Source organism: Phaseolus vulgaris, chromosome 4 (genome assembly GCF_000499845.2).
Source record: "Phaseolus vulgaris cultivar G19833 chromosome 4, P. vulgaris v2.0, whole genome shotgun sequence".
NCBI classification, from domain to species: Eukaryota; Viridiplantae; Streptophyta; class Magnoliopsida; order Fabales; family Fabaceae; genus Phaseolus; species Phaseolus vulgaris.
In genome coordinates, this window is record NC_023756.2 from 886,119 (window position 1) to 906,568 (window position 20,450).

Consider the following 20,450-nt stretch of genomic DNA (forward strand, 5'->3'; position numbering starts at 1 on the left):
GTGAGAGTGGAGAGGTGACACAGACCCTTGTAGTGCATCTTCAATTGAAGAGCACCACCAACAAGTTCTGCTGTCATGGTAGGAGTTGGAAATGGAGTGAATGGAAGTTTGTGATTTGAAATGGATTAAGTGCAGGGATGGTATAATGATGAAATGAGTAGTTAGCTATTTTAGGAAGATGGATGAGTAGTGATCTTTTAACATTATTTGAATAATGTTGTGGTGTTTTCAATGTGTAATAGTGTGATTAAAATACTATATATGCAAACAAGGTTTTGTTTTTAGTAATTAATTTCGTAATTTTAGGGTATTTTCAGAAGTTTTACCAATAACTTCTGCACTTCACAATTTTCAGTGTCCTAAACAGTGTCTGCATAATAAATTCAATGCTGCATATGTAGGGGTTTCACAGCTTGGTTGATTATCTATAATTCAATTTCTCTATAATTTAACATAATCCACATAGTCCTTTTCCATTACACAGAAACAAATACACGAGTGTGGAAAAGGTAGCTTAAGTATGTGTTCATGAAAACAACTTTAAGTTATTATCAATTAGAGTTTGTTCTCTAAATTTGATCATTAAACTTAAAGGAATAAGCTAAAAGGAGTTTTTTGGAAAAAGGTTATCTAAGAAGCTTATTGAAATAATAGAGATTATACGAGTCATAAGCTCAAATACACTTCCAATAAGCTCTTCAAAAGACTTTCTTAGCTAGAATTAAAATCCTCAATTTCTTCATTTGTTATGAGTTCAGAAAATGTTAATCTTTTTAAAGGCAGGTAAAAGCATAGACCACATAGGTATAATGAAGTGAATATTTAGACGTGAATTCCTCCTACACCACTCATGCCAACATAATAATAACTTCCATGTTTTTCCAATGGCAGGATATCTCAGAATGAAGAGTGATCACTATTTGTTTAATGTCTTATCTAAAAGTAAACCAAAAGCATAGCTGTAAAAGGAAAAGGAAAATAAAACTAGTTTATATTCAATACAAGTTCCATAGAAACAGAATTCAGAAGAAGCCATTCTTAATGTACCCAATGTTCTCAGTGATTTCCTTTCATCTTGTCTTCAAACGGGTTTTCCAATCTCCGGCCACCGTAACGTGCGATCAATGCCCTTTTGAGTTTTTCCCATGATAGCTGATCTTCCGTCTCCATCAGTAAATTGAACCAATGGATCGTGGGACCTTCCATGCTCAAACGTGAAAGCTTCACCCGCATATCCTCCGGTGTGTTCTGGACATCGAAATATATTTCCGCACGAGTTATCCAAGCCACTGGATCTTCGCCATCGAACAGTGGAAGCTTCACCTTCTTCGCAGCGAGTCGAGACTCACTTGAAGGCGAATCACCACCAGAGTTTCCACTCGATGCCTCTCCTTCTCTATTTCCCTCCTTCAGTTTGCTTAGTTTCGCGAGAACTAGACTCTGCTGCTGCATCTGTTCGGACTGGAGCTGCATCTGTCGAACCAATGCGTCGAGCGTGGAGGTAACATGTCCCACTTGTGTCTCCAAAGCGTCAATCCGATCACCCATCTTAGGCGCAGGTGGCTTCCTTGGCATCGACGGTCTTCTCCGGGCTGGGTCTTTATCCGGCAGGTCGGACCAATTTATGGAATGCAGATCAAAAAACAGAGACAATCAGCAAGAATAACAGTAATTGGTAGCAAGCTACCAATCCAGAGCCACAGGGCCTCTACAATTCACGTTTACAGTGAATCCACTTCTAACAGAATCCTCGATACTCTCTCTCTCCTCTAACCACCTATATATATATTACTAATGCTTATACCCCTTATATCCTCCATACATATCAAGCCTGATTCAGGGCCACGTCATTCCTCTTGACCCCTCTCTTATTCTTCCTCTCATACACTCTCCAAAACTTGGGCTTAGGACCATATTCCTGGCCCAGTTGTACCTCAGCATTTCTATCATGGAATACCAAGCTACAGGATGGTGATGGATGGAACCATACCTTCCAACTACAGAGTAATCTTTAGAGAACAAACGCCACATGCTAGAACTTCATGCACTTCACAATTTTTAGTGTCCACATCCACTTTTTGAATATTCAAGTCACAACCATCGATCACTATTTCACAACTGAGTAAGTCCAAAAGCAGAAGGCATGTCACCAGAACCAAACTCACTTTATATCTATAAAAGAAAAGGCTGAATTTCAATGTTGAAATATTTGTTAATTATATGAGAAACACTACAATCATATTGCCAAAGTATCGTATAAAAGATGCTTTAAATTAGTAATTAAAATTAAGATATTTCTAATCCCAGGTATTTATATTATTTAGTTGAACTCATGCATTAAATGAACTAACTAGCAGTGTATGAATCAAATAATTTATAAAATATCTCAAGTTGTGTTTTATCTTACTGAGGGCTAAATGTGATTTTCTTTCTAATGGTAGGAATTGAACACAAGTAGCAGAAGGTTTTCAATAACTCACACTACTGAACCAATTGAGTATAAAGTTGTTTTTCTAATGGGCAGTAGTGTTACATTTATTTGCTTCTCTTTTTTCAAGATATTGAATCTTAGTACTCTTGAATACAAACAGAAAACTATGAGATCAGTCTCAGCAGGAAAAAGTTGAAAATATGAATTTGAGTCTCAAGATCAGAATATTAAGGAAACTAAAATTGGACCATTACAAGGTTGTGTGGGTGAACACTAAATTGGATGGATGCATGGCCTTACACATTAGACCCTGTTTTAAAAATATTACTGAAATTGTCTCAGTTTAGGTTCATTATGCATAGCAGTTTGGTTGTCACCAAAGAACTTCATGAGGGTTTGGCAGCTTAACACTCATATTCTGAACAATATTCAAGCTATTTCTGTTACTATTTTTTCTGAAAACTCAGTCTTGATTGAACTCCATAAAACTTCTTTTAATGGAAATGAATGTCTTTTTTGTGTAAAAGACATCTAATTGTTTTCAAAGCTAGAGGTAATCCCTTGCATATACAAGAATTGTAAATTGAAATTTCCATTTGCTATGGTTTCAAACTCTTATGTGATAAAGAACCATTTTTATAATATAAGTGAATAAAATTAATATGAACAGACTTACAAAAATGAAGCTCAAACATGATAATTTACATAGATGGAAAGAACTCAAATTATGTTTCAAAATTGTCCTAAGACAAACTATGGTTCAAAATCTCATCATCTAGCTCCATAGCTTTCTGCAATCCATGGATCACATGCCTGCATGTTAACTTGTTAGGAACATACCCCACTTTCAGCAGCTTATCCTCAACCTCCATCAACTCTGTCACATTCCCAACATCACAAAACACTTTAACAACTGCATTGTAGCTTTCAGTATCATAAACTTGAAACTCCTTGGCAAAGAGTTTCAACAAGGACACAGCTTTATCAACCTTATTTTCCTCACAATACCCTTTTATTAATGCCCTGCTTATTTCTACATCAGGTAACATATCTGAACCAATAATTTCCTCCAACAAAACTTCAGCTTCCACAGTCCTCTTTACTCTACACAAACAGATTATAACAGCTCTATAGGCAGCAGCATTCACTTTCATGCTCTTATTTTCCATATCAGATTTCAAAATTAATGCTTCTTCCTCATTATTGAATTCACATAGAGACTCAACCAGTTTATTGTATGTGTTCATTTTAGGTGTATAACCATCCTCAGATATCCTATGCAGAAAACTTCTAGCAGCAAATGGCTTACCTTCCTTACACAGTGCAACTACAAGATAATCATATACTTCTTCAGGAATCTTAATTCTAAATCTCTTAAGCTCCTCAACAGTATTCAAGGCTGAAAGAAGTTTTCCATCCCTGGCATATCCATCAACTATAACCCGACAAGTGATGCTGTCAGGACAAATCCTATTTCCTATCATTTCATACAATATTGATCTACACATTTGCATCTCACCATGTCTGCAATAGCCACACACAAGAGTATTATAAGACACAATATCTGGATCTATACCTCTGTGAACCATCTGATGAAAAAGCTGATGAGCCTCCTTGACCTTCCCTTCTTCGCAAAGACCATTCATCAAGGTTGTGTATGTGATCAAACTAGGCATCACACCTCTGACATACATGATCTTGTATAGATAAAAAGCATCCTCCAATCTTCTCTTCTTACAATAACTGTTAACAAGTGTGTTATATGTTACCAAATCAGGTTCAAATCCTTCTTCCTCCATCTTCTCCAAGAACCCTGTCACCTTGTCTGTATCTCTATCTTCGCATAAAACATGGGTCATAATATTGAAAGTATAAGCATTCCTATGTACTCCAAGTCTTCCCATCTCTTCATACACTTCCCAACATTGAGTAATGTAATTAAACCTAGACAACCCACTCAGCAAACAATTGCAAGCAATCACATTGGGGATAAGACGAGTCTCAATGTTCCTCCTAAAAGTTTCCAAAGCCTTCTCAACCATTCCCACCTTCACATAAGCCTTGACGAGCATATCAAATATCACAGGGTTCCAATTACAGTCCTCAGTACAGCGCACAAGATTCTCATAAATGCCCTCATTTGAAGAAGCACAAACACCCTCAGCTTCAACCATTTGTATCAATTCAGCCAATAACTCCATGGCCTGAGAGAACACTCTAGACCAAGCAAGTACATGAAGAATTACACAGTAGTTTTGCACAGTTGGCGTGATATTCAAATCATTTTTAACCCAATTGAAGAAAGTGAGGGCTGAAGAGTGATCAGACTGGCATCTGAGCAAGACCCTTGAAATTTCATGGGGACCCAACTGGGGGAGAATCCCTTTGATTTCATTACTTTGGAGAAGGGAAAGGTGGGAGCTTTTGTGTTTGAGGATGGAGGAGATGAGGTTTACGACGTTGTTGGGATTCTGGGTGGGAGGCAGAAGATTGTAAAAGGGACTCAAAGTGCGTTTGGAGTGAGAATCATGAAGAGTGATGAGAGTAGAAGAAGAAAAAAGAAGGGTTTTATCGGTGAAAGTTGAGTTGGAGAATGATTGAAACAGTGTGGGAAGATAAATTGAAGGTCGACGAATCATGTTCAGAAAGAAAGAACAATGTTGGACCATTAACCTCCACAAGCGCCTCCATGGCTGCACATTTAAGAAGATGAGGAAGTTTGCTCAGAAGGCCATGGGAACTAATGATGTGAAGCTGAACAAGTTGCTCAGGAGTGTTCGAAGGAGAATTAGGGTAAGAAATGCTCGTAAGAGGAATGATGATGAAGATGCCAAGGAACCCTTGTCACTCTTGTTGAAACCCGCGACTGTGAAAATTTGTGTTCTGAGATACATGCGTTACCATGATGAAAGGCTTGTTTTTTAAAGTTCTTCAATATAAAATTTTAGCACGTTAAAAATTAGCACGTGAATTGGACATTTTATTATTATTTTAACTCCATCTTCAGTTCAATTACTATAATTTTTAATTTCATAAATTTTAAGAATTTATTAAATGTTTACATATGTATTAATATATAAAAAAATCCTTAATACCTGTAAGATGACATTGTTTTCATATTGTTTCATTTTCTTAAGTTTTTTTTTACTCATTAATAAATCTTAAACTATTCTATCATCTACGTTTCTTTTCATAATCTATCACTATATTGTTACCAACTATTCTAAAAAAAAAGTTTAGTTGTAATGTTAACTTCAGACTCTTTTCTCTGGAAAGTTTGCTCTTTTTTTTTCCAACTAGTGAATTGGACATTTTATTATTTCTTTTTTTTAGCATGAACATAAACTGTCTATAACAGTTCTCTGTCTATAACAGATCTTGGCAAGAAAAACCCAATCCAACACCACATGCTCCTTTTACAAGGGAAGTTCTGCCATACAAAAGAACCTCGAAGTTCACACAACCAGTGACATAAAATGCAAGAAAATTTTATCAACAAGTTCCTCTCAAGAGTGAACCAAATTGGAACTAAGTGTGTTGCAACCTCCAAAAAAAACTTTTGATTCATAAAAATCAAGGGGAAAAGGGTGAATCAATGAAAAGTTTTAGTAACACTTACATTTCATCTAAAATGTCGAGAAATTTATTAGAAATGCTAGTTTCTTTAATATTAAAACTTACTAAGGTCAAGGTAACTAACTAAGGAGATTTCTTGCGGGTGATTTGTTAGAGTATAAAAAAAATATGTTATGGTTCTATTTATAACTTCATGCCTTAGAGAACAGTCTCAACAACACTCCAGACCAAGCAAGTATGTGAAGAACAACACAGTAGTTGTGAAACAATACACTTTGAACCAGGAATATAGGAACCGTCTGCTATTTGCGCAGCCCAGTTGTATATGCGTTCTGTCGATGAAAAGAGGTGCGACGTGACAGTCTCAGCAACAACATTCCAGTTTTGGTCTGCTAGAAGAGACACAAGGGTGACTGTTGGTAGATCATTCACTACCATTTGTTGGTCCACGATCATAAAGGGCATATACTTGCAGCATGAAGCAGATAACAGACCAAGAAACTGCAGTGCCTGCACAAAGTAAGCTCCAAAACAAATTCAACTTGGTTATCAAGGAGTACAACACAGCTATGATTTCAGAATGTCTGAAAATTAATGCATTAATCTTTTCAAATAAAGAATATGCAACCCTTATAATAGCACACCAATTCTTGTTGAATTTAGTTTTTGAATTTTTCCATGATATGCCTGAAAGTTACTACAAATAAGTTGTGATAATAAGTACCGTGGAAGGAAAACTGGATACGCAGCTAATTTCAACAGCATCAATAAGCCACTGTTTTTTAATACTTCCCTCCGCACGGTACAAAGCTGCCACAACTTCAAAGAGTATATCCCAGAGTCCTGCAAAAATTAGACCAATAGTATTGACATTTGACATGTGAACCATCAATTTATTTCAGCCCAAACTGATATGAGCTTTCCTTTGCCAAAAAATAAAGAAACATTGAGTACCAAAGCAGAAAACTAACCTTGTGATTGGGAGTTCAAAATGTAGGATTTCATCTTTCCAAGTTCAGTCACTGAAAGGGAACCAGTCTTCACAAGCTTAATCTTAGCACAAACCTTTTTCTGGATTTCAATAGATTTTCCAGCACTATGAACAAACTCCTCATGTGAAACCTGTGGATTGCAACTGTCAGCACAGATCACAGGTTTAAAGTGACAATTCGTAAAACCTCACACATGTCCACACCAGACATTCTTTTTCCTCCTACCTCCTAGGGCACAGTGACAAGACCCTCGTTTTAAAGGAGATACTGTGATAAGGTTGTCAACTGCTTTAGTTCAGCATCCTTAAGGAGTTTAGGTGATCAATGGTGTCATCTTTTACTACATTCTTCTTCTCAAACTTCCCTAATGGCTATGGAGAAAAGGATATGTTCAAGATTTTTCAAAGATGGGCAAGGGTGAAAGAAGTTTACATTTCTCATAGACTTAACAAGTGGGGCAGAAGATTCGGGTTTGTGAGGTTATTTGATGTGAAGAATGTGGTGAAGTTGGAAAAGGAGCTTGATCAGATCTACATAGGGAATAGGAAACTCTTCGTCAACATCCCAAAGTACCGGCGTCACCAAGAGGAGAATAACAGGGTGGGGGAAAAGGAAACTAGGCCCTTGAATGGGAGGAAGAAGCCAGAAGGTAATGAAGAAAGTGTATCCAATAAGAGGAAGGAGGTCTGGGTGGAAAAGAGGGGGAAAAAATCGTTCGCTGATGTTGTAAGGGGACAAGCACAACGAGAATGGAAGGGACCAGGTCTCAAAATTCAAAAACAATCCTTGCCATGGATGGAGAATAGCGTAGTTGGTCATTTCTGTGCCGAACTGGACTTTGAACAACTGGGTGAAGAATTTGTAAGAGGGGGTATGAATATGGTGAAGGTGAGATCGTTGGGTGACAACCTTGCTCTCTTAACACCTAGAGAAGGCGAAAGCATGAAGGAGTTGGTAAAGCTGAACAAAGAATGGTTTGATAGCATCTTTATCAGCATCAAGCCTTGGTCAACAGAAAGTGTAGCGACCCACAAAGTCGTTTGGGTAAGGTGCTTCGGACTACCGATATCCCTATGGAGCAAAGAGTGCTTTGTACGTGTGCTTGGAGAGATGGCCAATCTGATTTCTATCGACGATGCTACGCTGTCATGGGAAAACTTAGAGTTCGCTCGTTTGAAAGTCCGTATTGCATGTAATAGATACGTGAGGGTGGCGAAGAAGGTAAGGATCAACGACCATGTCGCAAGTATTTATCTAGAAGAGGAAGTCCCACTGACAAAGGTAGGTCAATGCAAAGGGTACCTTTGCAAATATGATTCATCGGAAATCATCTCTTCAACGGACACCTATGTAGATGAATCTACTTTCTCCGTCAGAAGTGGTGAGGAAGAGTGTAACCGTAGAGCTGGGGAGGAACAACGGTCAAAGGGAAAGGAGATCGGAGGAGGGGAGGACGACGGAGGAGAGGCACAGAAACCAAGAGCCCTCTTTGCGGAATTTCCGTCCAGCAGCAGTACGTGTCAGAGAAAAGGTGATTTTTGGTTAACGTATACGGGAACTCTGAGACAAAAGACTTCTGCAGAACCTAGTCTAGCCCTGGACTCTGCCCAAGTCTGCGAGACATCATATTTGAAAACTTGTACAAATGCTGAGCTGGCAAGAATGGTGGTGGACTTAGAAATTAGGTGCAGCCAGGAGAAAGACAAAAAGGACTTGGGCCAAGACAGTATGAAGGAGGCCCAAAAAGGTGAGGTTCAGGAGGTACAAGGAATAGGCGTTTGCGGGTCAGGGTCAACCCATGTGGAACCCGGGCCAGAACGGGAGAGAAGTTACGATGAAGACGGTGGTATGTTAAATGGTTTGGAGGCGCAATCAGCACAGAGGGAGCAGATTCCAACGGGTATGGTGCTCGCCATTGGTAACGGCGATGACGATATCATTGCGGAGAATGGTTCGAAGATGTTGAGCGTGCAGCAGGAAGGAGAGCTCGTCAACAACCTATACGCCGGAGATAAGGAAGACGCTGCTGGTCGAGAGGTCGTCCGCAAAGGAATAGTTCACTTGCCAGGTGCAGGAGAGGAGTGTACGTCGATGGGAAGGTCGACAAAAACTTATCAACGACGACGTAAGACGAAAGGCCTTTTGGAATTAGGAGATTCAAAGTCCCACCCGAGGCGCTCAGTGAGAATCAGCTCAAGATATAAACAGGTGAACAACTCTTCTCATTCCCGTCACGGTTTGACCTCAGTCTCTCTTTCTGATGGTGATATTGATAATTGCAACACTTGTTTGGGTGATTCTGATTTGCCTGTGGCCTCGGTCAAACTATGGGAGATAAGTAGAAGAGTGGGGATCACATGCCAAGGGGACGAACAACAGGTTATTAATGAATACTCCTCTTTGGAAGCAAGAGATCTGCAGTTCATGGAGAGTACAGCGGAGGGTAAGAGGGATGTGTTTAAATGATAATTGTCAATTTAAATATAAGAGGTCTGGGGGGAGGTACCAAAGCCAGGTATTTGAGGCATATTATTGGAAGCGAGGGAGCAGAATTTGTATGTGTGCAGGAAACAAAAACTAAGGAGATTTCGGACGGTAGATGCTTCTCTCTTTGGGGAGATAACAATGTTGGATGGATACATAATAAAGGGGATGACGGGAATGGAAGTTTACTGTCGCTATGGCATAAAGAAGCCTTTAGCTGTGAATATCACATGGTAGGAAAAGGTTTTATTATAGTGTGCGGTCAACATATTAAATCCTCTTCTAGGTGTGTGGTGGTTAATGTGTATTCTCCTTGCGCATTAAGTGGTAAGAAGAAATTATGGGAGGATCTGTCTTCTGCTAAGCTGGCCTCTCAAGTTCTAGCATGGTGCTTGTGTGGAGACTTCAATGCTGTGAGAAGTAGAAACGAAAGGTCAGGCATTAGAGGATGGGGTACACAGTCAAGTGAGATAACGGGCTTTAATAGTTTCATTGATGCCAATTTTCTGCTAGACTTACCTCGAGTAGGCAAGAGTTTTACGTGGTTCAAACCGGATGGAACGGCTAAGAGCAGAATTGATAGAGTGCTGGTTTCTGAAGAGTGGCTTAAAATGTTGCCCATGAGTAAACAGTATGTTTTAGGGAGGGAGGTATCCGACCACTGTGCACTGGTGGTTAAGTTTGTAGAGAAGGACTGGGGACCTAAGCCCTTCAGATTCATTGACGCTTGGCTTTTGGAAAGGGGCTTTAACAGGATGGTGAAGGATAAATGGCAATTATACTCGATACAGGGGAATGGGATAACGGTTTTTAAAGAAAAACTGAAAATGCTCAAAACAGATCTGAAAGTATGGAACAGAGATGTGTTTGGTAACCTTGATACTGCTAAGAGGAGGATTCTTCAGGATCTGGAGGCTTTAGATTGCCAAGACTGCAATGGGGGCTTAGGGGAAGGTGAGAGGCTGGAAAAAATGGAATTGACAAGCCGTCTGGTTGAAACTGAAAAGAAAATTGAAAGCCTCTTTTGTCAAAAGGCTAGAGCAAATTGGTTTAAAAATGGGGACTCCTGCACTAGGTTCTTTCACTCATCTTTGAGGTGGAGAAGGCTCAGGAATGAAGTGAAGGGCGTCCAGGTTGGGGACCAATGGTGTGAGGAACCTAGTACCGTTCGCATGGAGGCAAAAAAGTTGTTTGAAGCTAGATTTAGTGCCACGAAAGATCTTGGTGTGAGGTTGGATGAAGTCGAGTTTAAATCTCTTAACCCAACGGATAACGAGAGACTTTTAGCAGTGTTCACGGAGGAAGAGATAAGGGTCGCAGTATGGCAGTGTGAAGGTTCGAAGAGTCCCGGTCCAGATGGCTTTAACTTCAGTTTTATCAGGAAAAGCTGGGAATTTATAAAACATGACATTTTTGCAGCAATGGCTTTGTTTCACAGGACTGGAATCATTCCGAAGGGTTGTAACGCTTCGTTCATATGTCTAATCCCCAAGGTCAGGGACCCATCTAAGCTTGAGCAGTATAGACCCATCTCATTAGTAGGAGCCCTATACAAAATCATATCTAAGGTCTTGGCTAGCAGGTTGAAGAAGGTGTTGCCTGCAATCGTAGATGAAAGTCAATCAGCCTTCCTAAAGAATAGAGGGATTCTAGACAGCGTGCTTATGGCTAATGAAGTGGTGGAGGATCTAAGAAAAAAGGGGAGAAGTGGGCTCTGCTTAAAGGTGGACTTCGAGAAGGCATACGACTCGGTTAGATGGGAATTTCTATATGATATGATGCACAGGATGGGGTTTCATAACTTATGGATCACTTGGATTCGAGGTTGTATGGAGTCCGCTTCAATTTCTGTGTTGGTCAATGGGAGCCCTACGGAGGAGTTCAAGCCATCAAGAGGGTTGAGACAGGGTGATCCGTTAGCTCCCTTCCTTTTCTTGGTGGCAGCAGAAGGTCTTGCTGGAATTGTCAGACAGGCCTTGAAGGTCAACATGCTATCGGGTCTCAAGATTGGAAGCAAGGAGTTAGAGATATGTATTCTCCAATTTGCGGATGACACCTTATTTCTGTGTGAAGACTCCTACAGCAACGTGTTAACTTTGAAAGCCATTTTGAGGGGTTTTGAGTTAGCCTCAGGCTTAAAGATTAACTTCCATAAGTCCAGGCTAGCAGGTATAAACGTGCAAAGTAGTGCAGTATCATGCTACACTAAGACTTTAAATTGCTCGCAGATGGGGATTCCATTCAAATATCTTGGCCTGGAAGTGGGAGGAAATCCAAGGACGAAGCAGTTCTGGGAACCGGTCATTAATAAGTTAAAAGGAAGACTTAGCGTATGGAAAGGAAGATTCCTTTCAATGGCTGGAAGAATTTGTCTTATTAACTCTGTTTTAACAGGTGTACCTTTGTATTACTTATCCCTTTTCAAAGCACCGATGGCGGTTTGTAAGAGGATTATGAGTATACAAAGGAGATTTCTGTGGGGATGGGGGAAAGTCAATAAGCCAATCTTCTGGGTTAGCTGGAAGGACGTATGCAAATCTAAAGCGGAGGGAGGTTTGGGTTGTCGGGATATAAGCATGCTCAATTATGCTCTTTTAGCTAAATGGAGATGGCGCAGTCTGTCTGATGAGAATGGAAGGTGGAAGGAGCTGCTAGATTCAAAGTACAACTTGGAGTTAGAAGGTAACCAAACACCTACCAAAGTCCAGTCTTGGTGGTGGAGAGATCTGTTAAAGATAAGCAAGGAAGGAGGAGGTAAAGGCTGGTTTCAAGAAGAGCTAGGATGGGAAATAGGATGTGGTAATAAAATTAAATTCTGGGAGGAGGTATGGGTTGGAAGTGCCGATTTGAAATCCATGTTCCCACGACTTTACTCCCTGTCCCTAAATCAGGGTCAAGCAGTGGGTGAGGTTGGTGAATGGATAAACTCGGAGTGGCGGTGGAGTTTGAAGTGGAGGCGTGCTCGATTCGAGTGGGAGACGCCAATGGAAGCAGACCTTAGCGTGATCTTATCCAGGGTCATTCTGAAGAAGAACATCAAGGACAATCACACGTGGGGGAAGGAGAAATCACGGTTGTTCTCTGTGAAATCTGCATATGAATGCCTAGCTAAGCAAATTAGAGATCCTCAATCTGAAGTGTTTAAACTCTTGTGGAAGGTAAAGGCATTTCCAAGCGTAGTCACGACAGCTTGGAGGGTTCTTGTGGGAAGAATACCTACAAGAGTGGGTTTGAGCAGGAGAGGGGTGTTGATGACCTCTACGTCGTGTCCTTTATGCCAGTTGGAGGAGGAGTCATGTCAACACATCTTCTTGGAATGCAAACACGCTCAACGGGTATGGTCTTTATGCTTTAATTGGATAGGCATCTTATTTGTCCAGCATAATGATTTAAAGGTGCATTTTCAAAGCTTTTTCTTATCCCAAGTTAGTAGCAAACAAAATCTACTATGGAAAGGCGTTTGGGCAAACGTTGTTAGGAGCATATGGGATCAAAGAAATATGGTTGTTTTCCAGCATGGGGTAGTAGACATGGAGGAAGTCTTTCAAAAGGCTCAACTCAAGTCTTGGCTATGGCTGAAGCATAAAACGCCTTCCTTTAACTATTCGTTCGTTGATTGGGTTCTTAATCCACTTATATGCATTACGAGCTTCAAGTAATTTTTCCAGGAAAGTCTTTGTGCAGATACAGGGGAATAGATGAGTCGTTTTTGATTGCTGGAGAAGAAGGTTTTGAGTGGAATGTTATTCAGGGTTTAGGACGGGAGCAGAGGATGGGGTGGGGTGCCTATGGCGACAATTCATGCAAGCTGAAAGGCTTGGAAAGGGATGCGTTGGTGTTGGAGGTCGGAAAGTGATAAGGATCTTGGGAGAAGTCGAGATAGTCCTGGTGCTGTAATAGTCTTTGAGAGTATGCACTGCTTTGAGAAGTGCACTATCCTTCACTCTATCTTTTCTCACCCACATGTGAGCTGGAGTATATATCACTGGTATAGGTGTGAGAATACAGGATCTGGTTTAGTGGTGCAGGACAGGCTTGCTGGAGCTTGGAGGCTGCACAGCGTGCTCATACAGAAACGTCTGTAGGTTTTTCTTGGAATGGTAAGTTGGAAAAGGCTAAAACAGAGGAAGTTATGGAAGGGTGGAGTATGGAAGGACAATAGTAGGAGTATGCAGGTGCTGGTTTTGGACGTTGGCTATGCATTTTTATAGATGGAAGGGATGGTCTTGGAAGAATATGCAGGGGTAGAAATGTGTGAGGTGGGCTGGAGTGCAAAAGAAAAAATCAGTTTGTGGAGTTTGCTGCAGTTGAGAATTGTTTCTGCTGCAGTTGAGCTTTTATTTGTTCGGGGTACTTGCTGTGTTTTTACTGCTAGTGAGGTATCCTTAGGATCTTGTTAAAGGTTAGATCATAAGCTAAGAGCACCCTTCTCATGATTGTTAGGAGGTTAGGTTTAGTGGGTGTGTAAGCTCAATTCTGCTGCTATGATTCTTTTTTGCAGGGTTTTTCTTGTATCTATCGCTGCAGGTATAGCCTTTTTATGGCTTCTCAGCGGTATATCAGTTTGTGGTTTGTAAACGGGTTGGGATACCCCTAAAGTATCCCTCTTAATTTAATTCATTCATTGCTGATAAAAAAAAAAAAAAAAAAAAAAAAAGTGACAATTCGTACCTAATAATAAGCTAGACCTCAATTAGTTTGAATCAACAACAACAAGAATTAGCTTAAGGTAAACAACAAAACATCTCGTAACATAATACAGGCAACAAACAATAGAAATTATCACATATTGTAAAAGATTACTACTATTATTGTGTGACAGAACTCAAAATATTTTTCTTGAGGGGAAAGTTGGATGAAGAGATATCGTACAATATATCATGTATGGACACCATACCTTCAAGAAATCCAATAGCCAACTTTCTGGAGCCTTCCCTAAGCATCTTACAGCCTTGGACCATTCCTCTGCAGAACTAACATCCCCTGACACTACACTTACAGAAGATTGAACTGCCGGTAATAAAGTAAATAGAACCTCCATGCACCTCTCAATATGAGATATGTGACTACATGTATCCACAGAAACCTCGTCCAGGCATTCATAGAGACCTTTCCAGCATGAAATACATAACAAGCTTTTGTGGTAAGTGCCCGACTCTATATATGAAGTAAAAGACAATAAGTGATTGCTCACATCACCAAATAGTTTCTCAAGCCTGGAGTTTGAAAACACTTTTACAAGGTCTGCCAGATGGTTTAGCAGACATGACTGCAGATTTATTTCAAGTGTTCTCAATCTGGAAAAGTCAGATAGCTCATCAAGAAAAGTTAGAAAATGATTTATGGATTTTAAGCTACTTTTGTAGTTAGTTTGATTTTCAACTCCCAAACGTGATAAGAAAATCTGTTTAGATAATTCTAAAAAGAAAAATTAAGCATCAACTTAGACATTAAATGCAAAGGATCACACCTTCTATCGGACAAAGAAAGGAGAATAAACAGAAAAAAAAGAGTTACAGATGGGAAGGAAAGTAGTCCAATGCAAGCAAGCAAATGAATAAATATATATGAAAATTTATACAAAATAAAACATTTACCTCAGTGTATTTGAAATCCATAAGCCACAAACTAAGCTTCAAACCAACACTGTCCTCAGAAAAACTAAGGGAAACAGATTTTGAACTAGTTTCAGCTACACTGCTATCACTATCAACCCCCAAAAGTTCCCTGGACCATAAATGATGTCGAAGGAAGGCAAGCACCCAGGAAGCAAACTGTTGTAGCTGCTGAGTATCAGAATTCTGTGCCACAAGAAACAACTCTTGCACCAATGATGTCAAGTATGGTTCAAAATCAGAACTTGATAGGAGAGGGCCCATTACAGAGGAAGACTCCTGTTTTTTAAATAGTAAGATATTTAAATATGAAGCAAGAAAAAAATAAATAATACGATGAGATTGCTGGTATCAATTTTTATCAAAAAGGTAAATTACCTTCTGATAATCAGATTGCCTAGTGTACTTTGGAAAATTCATATTGACCAAAATTTCTGCACCTGCTCCAATAGCATTAACAACTCATATGACCAAAATTCATATGACCAAAATTCATATGTTCATATGCTTTACCACTTATGTCATATGAACCCAGTGGAAAGCATGAACATAGACTGTCTAAAACATCAGAAGAACATCGAGCTCTCTGTTGAATCATTGTAGCTAAGGAAGTAATAATTCTTCCTAGCAATTCAGATTCTGGAATCTTCTCTGTTTCTTTCATCACAGTAGAGGTGACAGAAGTTTCAACTCTGGTAAGAAGATCTTGGCATGAAAAACCCAATCCAACACCACATGCTCCTTTTACAAGGGAACTTCTGCCATCAAAAAGAACCTGCAAGTTCATACAATCAGTGAAATGCAATGCCAGAAAATCTTATCAATAAGTTTCTCTCAAGAGTGAACCAAATTGAAAAAAAATAATAAAATTGACAGGATAATCCATTTAAAACTCTGACTTTAGCCTTCATGTGTGTAGTAGCATTCTTACTTCTCAACTATCCTACTACAATGGAAATTGGGAACCTAAGTGTGTTACAACCTCTTAATATAATCCCATAAATGTATAGAACCTCCAAAAAGCTTTTGATTCATAAAATCTAAGCGAAAAATTATGAAAAGTTCCATAAACACTTGTGATTAATCTAAAATGTCAAGAGAAATTCATAAAAAATGTTATAGCTTTTTTGATATTCAAACTTACTTTCATCGGCACTTAATTTTAATTAAAAATAGAGAACAAGAATACCTCAAGAAGTCCGGTGATGTTATGATATCTCTGTTTATGATCTGTTACATGAAGGCAACTAGAGATTAATCCTAGAGAAATTGCAGCAGACCATTGGCGGTGTTCATGTTCATGTTCATGTTGGAGCAACCATTCCAAAACAAACTTTGAAGCAGCAGATTTAACTGTGTGAACAGAAGGAGGCAAAACCTGGCAATAGAAAGGCCAAAGTTAGTTGCAAGCAAATGTTATTATGCTAATTACACAAGCTACATTACTAACCATATTATTAGAGAGTTGACTCACTACATGTTCAATAATCTTGAAAACAGTGTATATGTTAAGATGCCAACATGCGGGCACAGATGATAATCAAGCAGAATCTTCAAAGATTTTAAATGAGTGCATAACCATAGAAAACCTTCTCACCACACAAAGTGCACCGACAGCCAGTGCAATATTTTCAGCAGCTCTAGGTATAGCCTCATCTGCCATAGCCATCATACTCTGCACAAAAAGCATGTAACAAAACCTGAATCAGACATGACAAACTTGTGCATTCAATACAAATAACTGATAAATGGGTAAAAAGGATGGTTTGTGATGACAAAAGACCAATCTTGACCTTCAAAATGTCACTAGCAGCTTTAGAAGTTTTATCTAGGACACTCAATTGTGCCTTAGCATCATATGACAGTGTGTAAGCCTTCATCCTACGTCGCACAAAGCCGTTCCATGACTGCAGTGCCATCAGTGCAAGCAAGATATTTCTGGAGAGCTGAAGAGAAGCAGCTACTTCCTCTAGAGCAATTTCATACCCAGTATGTACATCTCTTAACCTCTGAATACTTATAATATCAGATCAAAAGTTCATTCAAATCTAATCAGAATACGTTTAACTGTCAATATCTTACTTTGGATGCTTGATGTTCATTCACATCTTTAGGAGTGAAAGAAAAACATATTAAAGCGGCACCAGGTAATTCTCTAGTTTCCTTTATCTTTCCTGTAAATAGATGCTTAACATCAAGGCATATGCAAATAACACAAGAAAATCATTATATTAAACGAGACCGAGTCTGATAAGAGCTATTGGTAACAAAAGATTTGATTTAAGCATTTCATTTTATTTTTTCAACCATCAGATCTGAATTTCTTCTTCCAAGAATTCTTGGGAAAAGAACACAATGGAAAGCTGATACCACCACCATACCTGAAGAGAATATAACCTGTGGAAATACATTCATCAATTTTTCAATCTTGCTTCCTGTAACTCTTTTTCCCTTGACTAGTCTTCGGCGATTTCTAAGGCAAATGGATATAAAAAATAAGAAATGCAATCATACTAACATTACACCATCCTATATAAGTAAATTGTAGAATGCAGTAGTTACATGTGCTCATATGTTATTATCTTCACATGAAAATCCTCCATAGCCTTGAGAACGTTGGGGTTTGTTTCAGAAAAGAACAACTCCAAAATCATTTTCTTGAAATCTAGAATACTATTTTCAAGTTGGGATACCTGGAAAGTGACAGCAAAACAATATTAAAGGAACAAGTGTAAATTACTCTTTTATTCAATAAAATAACAGTCCACTCATGCAGAAGAGCAACATTTGCATCGTTGGATATACTTCATATTGGGAAAGTGACTCCAGGGCTGAAATTCATGCTTTTGCCCACTGTCTATCTTGACTGGAGGTAACTACATTCCACACAATTGCAAGCACATTCTTTGATGCTTCGGAATATGCTTCTGCATTCATTGCACCCCACCTTAGCAGAAGGCAAAGGCTGCCATAATACAGGAAATATCTTTTAATGAGACAACAGAATGAAAATTTATATCTAAGAAATTATATATTAATTTATGGAGAAAGAACACCTCAATCCAAAGACTACACATAATCAAATATTATTAACTGAAAGAAGATAAATACGTGAAGCAATATTTTGTTTAAGAAAATTCATGATCCTCAAGAATGAAAAATTCTGAAGTTGTCAATGTCACTTTTTTTTTTATCAGCAATAAATAAATAAAATTAAGAGGGATACTTCAGGGGTATCCCAACCCGTATACATCAACCACATAGTTACTCTCCCTTTTTAGGGGAGACAACCATTGTGTGGCAAAACCTGCTTTAAAAACTGTAAGCATAGTACAACAAACCAAATTGCATCCTCATGACAGAGGACCTACACGGTTATGACAGCAGCCTACAAAATGCTACACAGACGCAGCAGTACATTATACACCTTGGCATCCAAACACCGCTTCACCACCTTGGTCTCACCTGCACCCTTACCTACATCCACAACCTATACTTCCTACCAAAAGATGAATGTAATGTAGTAAAGTATTCCATACTAATATGATATGTACTGTAAGTATCAAACTGCATATATATATATATATATATATATATATATATATATATATATAAGTATTAGTACATTTGAAAGCATCCTTCAAAGTTCCATTACGAATATACTCGTAAACCAGCATTTGTTCTTCTCGTTCAGAGCAGAAACCCACAATGGTGGCCATTTGTGGTGGACCCGTGAAGGGAGTTCAATTTCAGCTTTATAATTCACCACCATCATTATCATAATCTATGTCGACAACATATAACGCTATGCAGAGGAATCTTAGACATGCTTACCTACGAGCAAGAATAGGATCATCTTTGTAACCTTGCACATGCTTTACAATGACATCCCATGCAGTGTAATAATCTAAAGAAATCAATATATCGAATCAGAATGCTATTTAACAAATAAATTGAACATGATCTGGTATCAAACAATCGTAAATGCATAAATTACTATTGCTTGGTATAGTATTGTTCCACAAATATGTTTAAAAAATTATGTGCATATGATGGGAGACAAAAGAACAAGGTAAGACATGCAGTAAGTGTCATTACAAAAGGGAGAAATTACCAGCATATCATGGCAATTGACATCATTTCTTCTGAATATATTACTGTAAAACATAATTGTTAGCAACAAAGGAACTCCTAGTTTGGGATCCATAATGGCAATGGAAGACAAAGAATCGACAGAAGCAGCCCCCATTGATGGATGTATCAATAAAACATTGAGAACGGCACTGAGTAACAAGGGCATCTCTGCAAGGCAGACATTGAAATAACATTAATTTCTTGCATCCTTTAACACAATTATAACTCCATTTTACAAAAGCTAAAAGGTTATACCATTCAGAAACACTTCCTGAGAATGTGAGAGAGGTAATGAAGATTTTCGTTGGTCAACAATTGACAGACAGAACCCTCTTAAATGGGAAACCCAAGATGCTGGTCTATCATACATTATTTCACTTTGATTCAATCCCGGTAAAGTCAACTTCAGAAGGGAAGTTCTGGAAGAAGATTCTCCATCCTGAAAAAACATATACATATTTCTTAAAGTCTATTATTTGCAACTAGACAAAGAAAGAGTATGCAAGAGCAGTATCCTGGAAAATTCATAAACATCTTTTCCATGAAAATATGAAATATGAACACTTTAGAGATTGACTTAGAACTTGATGGAAAATGAAAGTGCATTGGACTTGCATGCATGCTTAAACCTCAAAATCAAGACAGCTATAGAAAACATACCACTATCATATTTCCACTTCAGGATCAAGAGAAGGAGTTTCAGTATAGAAATTTGTTGGTGTTCAAGTTCTGATTGAACAATGATTATGAATAATGATACAATAGTTGATGACAAACCAGGTAACCATGCTAACCCAATATCTTTCTGTACAGTTAACAAGCGCATAAAGAGTTCACATACGGGCTCATCACCACCAGGGTGCCATTGAAGACATGTAGATATGAAATATGTTTTCAATTTTTCTTTCTATAGAACATTTTTTTTGTGTTCTAGAATTATTTTTCCCAAATGATACTTTTTTTAATTTTATTTTGAAATTTTTTGTTAGAACGTAATAATCTCTTTCGAATTTGTTTTTCCAAAATATATTATTTTTAATTTTTAATTTTCATTTTAAAAAATAAAGGGTATTTTTGGAAATTAAAAAATGTGTTGGATGCAGGTTTAAAAAGGTTGGATGTAAGGAGAATTTTCCTAAAAAAATAATTTAAAAAAATCCTAAACCCAATAATGAATTGTTTCGGATTAACGAACACCACATATAAAAAAAAATTGGC

At 38.4% G+C, this 20,450-nt stretch overlaps 1 protein-coding gene and 1 pseudogene across 3 annotated transcripts in view; both read right to left on the reverse strand.

Moving 5' to 3' along the window:
• The window catches only part of LOC137836692 (putative disease resistance RPP13-like protein 1), a 78,395-nt gene that overhangs the window by 48,412 nt on the left and 9,533 nt on the right, over positions 1-20,450 (reverse strand). The window lies entirely within an intron of this gene.
• On the reverse strand, positions 805-20,444 carry LOC137836566 (protein RST1-like; annotated as a pseudogene).